Here is a 9,658-nt window from a genome sequence, read left to right as displayed (position 1 = left end):
TTCTTCTACATTTTGTAAGTTTTTAACTTTCCACTTCCGACTGACAGGTCCAATATATACAGTAGTAATGTTACATGTTATATATAGACGTAACCAGTACATTCTTTTGGTTATGCAAGATTTCTAACCAGTATTTAATAATCTTGGTGTTTGTGATAAATATAAGGAGCAAGCAACCTAATTCTCCGTATATATAAGATATAATAAAAAGTCCGTTAATTGGTGAAATGCTCATTTCTATAGGAGGGGAAACAGTTTTGGTATTACTGAAGACACTGTTAGATATCCTCTATCTAGAGGAGGAGAAACAGATTTGGTATTACTGAAGACACTGTTAGATATCCTCTATCTATAGGAGCGAACCATATTTGTTATTACTGAAGACACTGTTAGATATCCTCTATCTATAAGAGGGAAAAATATTTGGTATTACTGAAGACACTGTTAGACATCCTCTATCTATAGGAGGAGAAACATATTTGGTATTACTGAGGACACTGTTAGATATCCTCTATCTATAAGAGGGAAAAATATTTGGTATTACTGAAGACACTGTTAGACATCCTCTATCTATAGGAGGAGAAACATATTTGGTATTACTGAGGACACTGTTAGATATCCTCTATCTATACGAGGGAAACATATTTGGTATTACTGAAGACACTGTTAGATATCCTCTATCTACTGAAGGCACTGTTAGATATCCTCTATCTATAGGAGGGACACAGATTTGATAATACTGAAGACACTGTTAGATATCCTCTATCTATAGGAGGAGAAACATATTTGGTATTACTGAGGACACTGTTAGATATCCTCTATCTAGAGGAGGGACACAGATTTGATAATACTGAAGACACTGTTAGATATCCTCTATCTATAAGAGGGAAAAATATTTGGTATTACTGAAGACACTGTTAGACATCCTCTATCTATAGGAGGAGAAACATATTTGGTATTACTGAGGACACTGTTAGATATCCTCTATCTATACGAGGGAAACATATTTGGTATTACTGAAGACACTGTTAGATATCCTCTATCTACTGAAGGCACTGTTAGATATCCTCTATCTATAGGAGGGACACAGATTTGATAATACTGAAGACACTGTTAGATATCCTCTATCTATAGGAGGAGAAACATATTTGGTATTACTGAGGACACTGTTAGATATCCTCCATCTATAGGAGGAGAAACATATTTGGTATTACTGAGGACACTGTTAGATATCCTCTATCTAGAGGAGGGACACAGATTTGATAATACTGAAGACACTGTTAGATATCCTCTATCTATAGGAGGAGAAACATATTTGGTATTACTGAGGACACTGTTAGATATCCTCTATCTATAGGAGGGACACATATTTGGTATTACTGAAGACACTGTTAGATATCCTCTATCTATAGGAGGAGAAACAGATTTGGTATTACTGAAGACACTGTTAGATATTCTCTATCTATAAGAGGAGAAACAGATTTGGTATTACTGAAGACACTGTTAGATATTCTCTATCTATAGGAGGAGAAACAGATTTGGTATTACTGAAGACACTGTTAGATATTCTCTATCTATAAGAGGAGAAACAGATTTGGTATTACTGAAGACACTGTTAGATATCCTCTATCTACTGAAGACACTGTTAGATATCCTCTATCTAGAGAAGGGACACATATTTGGTATTACTGAAGACACTGTTAGACATCCTCTATCTATAGGAGGAGAAACAGATTTGGTATTACTGAGGACACTGTTAGATATCCTCTATCTATAGGAGGAGAAACAGATTTGGTATTACTGAAGACACTGTTAGATATCCTCTATCTATAGGAGGGAAACATATTTGGTATTACTGAAGACACTGTTAGATATCCTCTATCTATAGGAGGTAAATAGATTTGATAATACTGAAGACACTGTTAGATATCCTCTATCTATAGGAGGGAAACATATTTGGTATTACTGAAGACACTGTTAGATATCCTCTATCTATAGGAGGTAAATAGATTTGATAATACTGAAGACACTGTTAGATATCCTCTATCTAAAGGAGGGAAACATATTTGGTATTACTGAAGACACTGTTAGATATCCTCTATCTATAGGAGGGGAATCAGATTTGGTATTACTGAAGACACTTAGATATCCTCCATCTATAGGAGGGAAACATATTTGGTATTACTGCAGACACTGTTAGATATCCTCTATCTACTGAAGGCACTGTTAGATATCCTCTATCTATAGGAGGGGAATCAGATTTGGTATTACTGAAGACACTGTTAGATATCCTCCATCTATAGGAGGGAAACATATTTGGTATTACTGAAGACACTGTTAGATATCCTCTATCTACTGAAGGCACTGTTAGATATCCTCTATCTATTGGAGGGAAACAGATTTGGTATTACTGAAGACACTGTTAGATATCCTCTATGTATACGAGGGAAACATATTTGGTATTACTGAAGACACTGTTAGATATCCTCTATCTATAGGAGGAGGAACAGATTTGGTATTACTGAAGACACTGTTAGATATCCTCTATCTACTGAAGACACTGTTAGATATCCTCTATCTATAGGAGGGAAACATATTTGGTATTACTGAAGACACTGTTAGATATCCTCTATCTATAGGAGGAGAAACATATTTGGTATTACTAAAGACACTGTTAGATATCCTCTATCTATTGAAGACACTGTTAGATATCCTCTATCTATAGGAGGAGAAACAGATTTGGTATTACTGAAGACACTGTTAGATATCCTCTATCTATAGGAGGAGAATTGGTATTACTGAAGACACTGTTAGATATCCTCTATCTATAGGAGGAGAAACATATTTGGTATTACTGAAGACACTGTTAGATATCCTCTATCTATAGGAGGAGAAACATATTTGGTATTACTGAAGACACTGTTAGATATCCTATCTATAGGAGGGAAACAGATTTGGTATTACTGAAGACACTGTTAGATATCCTCTATGTATACGAGGGAAACCTATTTGGTATTACTGAAGACACTGTTAGACATCCTCTATCTATAAGAGGAGAAACAGATTTGGTATTACTGAAGACACTGTTAGATATCCTCTATCTATAGGGGGGGGGGGGACAGATTTGGTATTACTGAAGACACTGTTAGATATCCCCTATCTATAGGAGGAGAAACATATTTGGTATTACTGAAGACACTGTTAGATATCCTCTATCTATAAGAGGAGAAACATATTTGGTATTACTGAAGACACTGTTAGATATCCTCTATCTATAGGAGGGAAACAGATTTGGTATTACTGAAGACACTGTTAGATATCCTCTATCTATACGAGGGAAACATATTTGGTATTACTGAAGACACTGTTAGATATCCCCTATCTATAGGAGGAGAAACAGATTTGGTATTACTGAAGACACTTTTAGATATCCTATATCTACTGAAGACACTGTTTCATATCCTATATCTACTGAAGACACTGTTAGATATCATGTATCTACTGAAGACACTGTTAGATATCCTCTATCTACTGAAGACACTGTTAGATATCCTCTATCTATAGGAGGGAAACAGATTTGGTATTGCTGCAGACACTGTTAGATATCCTCTATCTATAGGAAGGAAACATATTTGGTATTGCTGCAGACACTGTTAGATATCCTCTATCTATAGGAGGGAAACAGATTTGTAAACGTAATAGTGTTTAACCAGCATATTTATTCAACAATACCTACAATTAATAAATAAAAGCAATATATACAAGCAATTCTGAAAAGTTATCAAGAGCAGCTCAGTTATAGAATGTTTATCACTCCGTTATCAGGTATCACGTTAAACATCTCGGTCAATGGGAGACTGGGTAATTACTGTTTGAGATACAGGCCCGTCATAATAAACAACTGTCCATAGTAAGTAAAACTTAAGTTACTGCCCTGTTTTGACTGAATCAATTATCAATAATCGTTGGTGAAGTTTTAAGATATAGTTTTAAGATTTAGTTTTAAGATATAGCTTTAAATGTAGTTTTAAGAAGTTTTAAGATATAGTTTTAAGATTTAGTTTTAAGATATAGCTTTAAATGTAGTTTTAAGAAGTTTTAAGATATAGTTTTAAGATTGATGTCATATGTAATGTGTTGCTATTGCTAACGTTGTTATTATTAGCGATGCCACGTGACAGTTTGTCGCATACTTTCGTTTTACCTGTGGGCGAACTTGATTCTGACGTGCCAAACGAAAATGCGCTCAGTCAGTCCGGGCAGCGGACTGCCGGGGTAGTATTTGGAAGTACAGTATGGGGTAGTAGTGGGCAGTATTGGGGTAGTACTGGATAGTAATGGATAGTATTGGGTATAGTAATGGGTGTGACACTATAAATAGCTCCAGGAAATGCTAGGTCAAGCGTGATAAGGAAGTCATACCAAAGTGTAACCATGCGAAAAAGGAAGTCAATTCAAAATATTACACATTATCATAGTGGCATCTCTTAGGTTAGGAAATATTATACAAGAGATCGTGAAGCAGAACTGTGCCCTTTGAACTTGGAGATTAAGGGGTTAATAGAGGAGGTCAAGGTCTCTAACTTGAGGGAAGAATACGAAACTTCATCTCCTGCAATAGAAAGCGGTAGATGAACGTGTAGATAATTTCACGATGTGAAGTCACCGATTGCTGGGAAGACGATGCATTCATAAAGTATCAATCGTTTTTGATCGAGAGATTGACAATCTGGGTGTAGTATTTACATCGGGGAAAAGCACAGGCCTTCTGCTTGCGAGAGAGATGGAATCGAAGGCCAGGGCATACGAGGACAGCGTACCTCAAATTCCGAAAACAGCAGCTTAGAGCAAATTGGATAAAGGTCCGGTTATATAGAGATAAATAAATATCATACTTACCTTACTTCCATCACAACCTAACAATCTGGACAACAACAACACTAGTAAAATATAGACGATGACAATGAAAATTGAAAATAAAACAAAATATGTTATACTCGAGAACGCTGAAGTGAGTCAGTGTTCTAAGCAATATGTTGATTTTTGTCAAATGCTTATTCCGTTTTATCCCTATAATCTTAACATCGTGTGTATAATTGCATTCATTACTAAAGATGATGAAAGAATGTCCAATTCTGCACCATGGCTGTAAACTCTTTTACTGTAGTGCCTTCCGCACAATATTTCGACTAAGGTAGGTGGGTCGTAACTACCAACAAACCAGCAGTTACTTGTAGTTTATTAAATAGCGGATAGAAAAGTGCCATCTAGAACCATACAACCTACTATCAGAATTTCGTCATTGGATCAAACTGGATAAGTAACTTATGTCAGACTTAATTAGTTTCTTACCTTTCTATGAAGAAATGAGTACATTTGAGACAAGAAGGTATTGGAAAATCTACTCGTGATAACTGATGTGTCTAATGTGAGCCATTCCATGCTGCATTACCAAATTTTACTAAAATTGAACTTCCCGAACGTCTTAAGAAAAATAAATAAAATACCAATGACCCAACTGACCAAAGAATTACAATCTCTCAGGGCTGTAACTACTGATGCTGGTGTCCCATTATGGGATAAGATAGGCATAGGACTAGTAGGCTTAGGGACGGTTATACTTGATATATATTTACTTACAAGAAAAATGAGCTGGGAACGTTATGTACGGATCGATTAGCCACGAGAGAGTGAAAAAGGTCAGGTTAGCCAATCACCGCACCACACTTTGAAATAGTGCTACTGACAAGAAAGGGAAAGGACGATGATGGAGTCCAACAACACTGATAGTCACCGAAGGCTACCAAACAAAGGAAAATATCAAGGTCCTACTTGAGGACATTACAATAGTGATCCTATACAAACTCATTTTAACGAGAAAACAGGAAGTGAACTCAAAGTTTAAGAAGATATCTGGTGAACGTATTTCCAGATAAAAGGGAGCAAGTAAAATGACAGTGTTGATAACCATAGAAATCAGGACGATTTGGGACAATAGCTTGGAATAAATTGATGAGCTATGTGTTACAGGTGTTATGTGTATATTGCGAGTGGGCGAGGATACGAGACTTAACTTTTCATTTCTATGATGAACAAAGTGTTGTATCGATAATGAGAGTGGTCTACAACACAGGGGTGAGAATCCGAGACTAACATTTCATTTCAATGATGAACAAAGTGTTGTGTTGTATTGCTAATGAGAATGTTCTACAACAAATGGGTGAGACCAAATTTTCATTAAGGGTCATATATAGGAAAATAATGTTCTGACCCTGAAATAGAAATGGTGACTGTGAATAATATCACACAAATATGGCATAAAGGAAGGTATTTCAATTAATAAAAATGCTAGTTTATCATACTTTAAGATATCTGATTATAGTAAGAAGAACATTTTAAAGACATTTTTGATGTTTGAAATACCTCCTTATTTGTCATATTTGTGTGATATCATTCACAACCGCCATTTGGATTTCAAGGTGAAAATAGAATCAGTGTTTATACATATTATAACATTTTTGAAATTTTGTTCCTATATAAGATATCTTGCATAGTTACGAGATTTCATTTGTTAAGACTACATTTCTATATAAGCAGTATAAACTATCTTACATCGCTTTATGAAAATAGCTATCGACATTGATCCTTGATGTTAAATGTTGTCCAAACAAATAAACCTAAGCATGATATTATCTAGCAATATGGGAAGGAGTTGACTCGCAATTCCTTAGTTTGTTAATACCTCGATAATATTGTTAATGAAAACATCATATTTCAATACTATTGGATGAAAATGATGAACGATCCTAGTTCTGAAATTCTACAGCCACATAAGTCACAATACATTATCTGATGCTTTATACAAAAGTGTTAGATTAGAAGGTAACATTATCATGTTATGGTGAATATAGGGAGTGTCATAATTTCCCCTGTCTGTGTCGATATCTTAATCAACCATGCAGATCTTAACGAAAAGATCGCTGCAGTCCGTGTGTTACATGTATATAAAAAGTACAAAAACATCGTATTTAGAGCGTCTCGGGCTCTTTTCCATGCATGACCTCGTTTTCGTACGCTTCCAAGTATGGTGATGGGGCATAGAGTGATTGGGCTGCTGGGTAAGTACAAAACAACGCTTTTGTCGGTATACAATCTTATGAAAATACAGATCATCATTATACACTACGCTATGAGCATGTCCAGAAGACCTTACAACCAACCTACCAATCATAGCTCAACCGGCTGAAATTCGGTTGTCTATTCGAAACTGTGGTCTCATATCGACGGCATCGTACTAAAATGAGACGACTACACGACGGCATTGCTAGGGCTTCACGTGGTCGTGTTGCCTTCCTCTGACCATCGGGCAACTTCTTTTTTCCTTCGTCGTCCAGCATGCCCGATGTCACTGATGATCACACGAAGTGAAGACGAAGATGACACGATTTGATAAGATGCCCTCACGATTTGATAAGATGCCCTCACGATGGCCTTACGGATGACAGGACGGATCAGCGAATTCAACACGAAAATGAACCATTGCCAGGTCTTCGGCATTATTTTGGAATGCCAAAAATTTTGACATCACTCACGAAGTTACTGCCGGAGCCTGAGAAAATCCACTGACGTTCATGCGATGGCTCAAGATGCCCTAATAAATGACCCGATGCTTTCACGATTAGTGTTTCGTGTTTCTATCATGTGTCAATTCGGGACAATGTGACTGTATCATGAATAGATATGATCAGAGAGTCCCGAATGTCAACCAAACTAAGATGGCTGCGCCCGTCGTGGATTTTTCATTGTTGTAATCGACAATGTCATGGAAGGAAATAAAGCAGCTAAACAACAGAAAGATGAGATGCTAATAAACATTGTCAGTACTGTTTGATAGCCCGTTCAATTTGTACACACCCGTCAGATCTTCATAACGTAGCGTATAATGATGATCTGTATTTCAATCAGATTGGTCGGATGAATAAGCAATGTCGGTTATAAGTTTGTAGAGCCGATATCAGTTAACAGGTGGTTTTCGTTATATGTTAGTATAAAACACCATTATAGTATCAGTTATAAAGTGCATTGTAATGATGTCATATTTAAATACACATGTGTCAGGATTAGTTCTGATGTGGTTCCACACACGGCTATATTGTTCAGCCCTGTCGGCATGGTGATCTTTTGTGACATAGGAGTACTGCCAGTTCGTAAGAGGATGAAACATTGATATTCTGTCACCAAATCAATTTTATCTTTCTTAATCAAATTTGTAAGCTCGTCACGATTTTACATTGACACAGCCACAGATTGAATTAACCTAGACCCGTTTTATTGGTGTCTCTGTACCACGAGATGTGGTAATATTAGTCGTAGACGAGAATATTAAGGAGATTAAAAAAGAACTAGAAAAGTAATGACTACAATTTATTAACAGTAGCTAGACTGCCGGTAATTCATTAAGCATCCAACACAGCCTAGCATTGGAAGCTTAGTTCGACTGGAGATATAGGTTCATGGGGTAACGATGTAACAGTCCTAGCAATTATCTAGTAGATTATTGGCGTTGTAGGTGACAACGGATGAAATGTAAATACCTGTGTCAGAAAAGAGATGTGCAAGGAATTGTACGTCATCTATTTCAGGTATGGCATTGCTAGAACAAAGTGAACCATACTTTTCAGGCTAACGAGATGGTTTTCTTACTGGCATGCAACAACAGCCAGGATATCTCGCACAAACCAAATGGAATACGGTGATTCGCACGTATCCAAACTAGTCGTTAGAATAAATGTTTACAGGAAAGGGTTTCAAGGCATTTCGCACAACGATTTTTTGTGTGCAATTGCACCGCAGTCTTTTTCTCTGAAGTTTTATAAGCACCAAACAGCGGAAAGATATTACAGTCCTCATGATTAATCTTTGTATGCGTGGTTTTAAAATTTCGATGAATTCTAGTAACTTCAACAACAAAAAACCTGTTGGTTGTCTACAAGTAAGACGCGAATACCAGGCCGGGCCGTTATGTTCATGTTTAACCATGATTGCTGTATTATAAATAACGAACGAGGCTTATTTGCGAGACTGATATTGTCGCGGGTGTTGTCACGAGATATGTACCTTTCGTTGTATTTTCGCGAGTGTTGTTCATGGGATTTCTAATTGATGCACATGCCACAATACTGCAAACACAAAACTAATACAACTGATATAAGAATGTGTTTAGTTGAATAAAACTAATGGCATTTAAACGAAGTTTATACCATAATACTAACAATACGGCTTTTGGAATATTAGACCCGGAAATTATTTCAGAAATAAAATTAATTGAGAATTTCCAAACATAAACCGACAAGACATTAACACGTACTGCGAACAGAGGGGAACTGTAACAGCTACTATTGTAACCCTGATGCGTGTCGGATGGCAGTACAACCCTGAAGGTACCTCTAATGGCTATGGAGTACAACCCTGAAGGTACCTCTAATGGCTATGGAGTACAACCCTGAAGGTACCTCTAATGACTATGGAGTACAACCCTGAAGGTACCTCTAATGACTATGGAGTACAACCCTGAAGGTACCTCTAATGACTATGGAGTACAGCCCTGAAGGTACCTCTAATGACTATGGAGTACAACCCTGAAGGTACCTCTAATGAC

This window comes from Pecten maximus, chromosome 10 (genome assembly GCF_902652985.1).
Source record: "Pecten maximus chromosome 10, xPecMax1.1, whole genome shotgun sequence".
Lineage (NCBI taxonomy): Eukaryota > Metazoa > Mollusca > Bivalvia > Pectinida > Pectinidae > Pecten > Pecten maximus.
The sequence above is the reverse complement of the archived record's forward strand: the minus strand, read 5'-3'. Positions refer to the sequence as shown.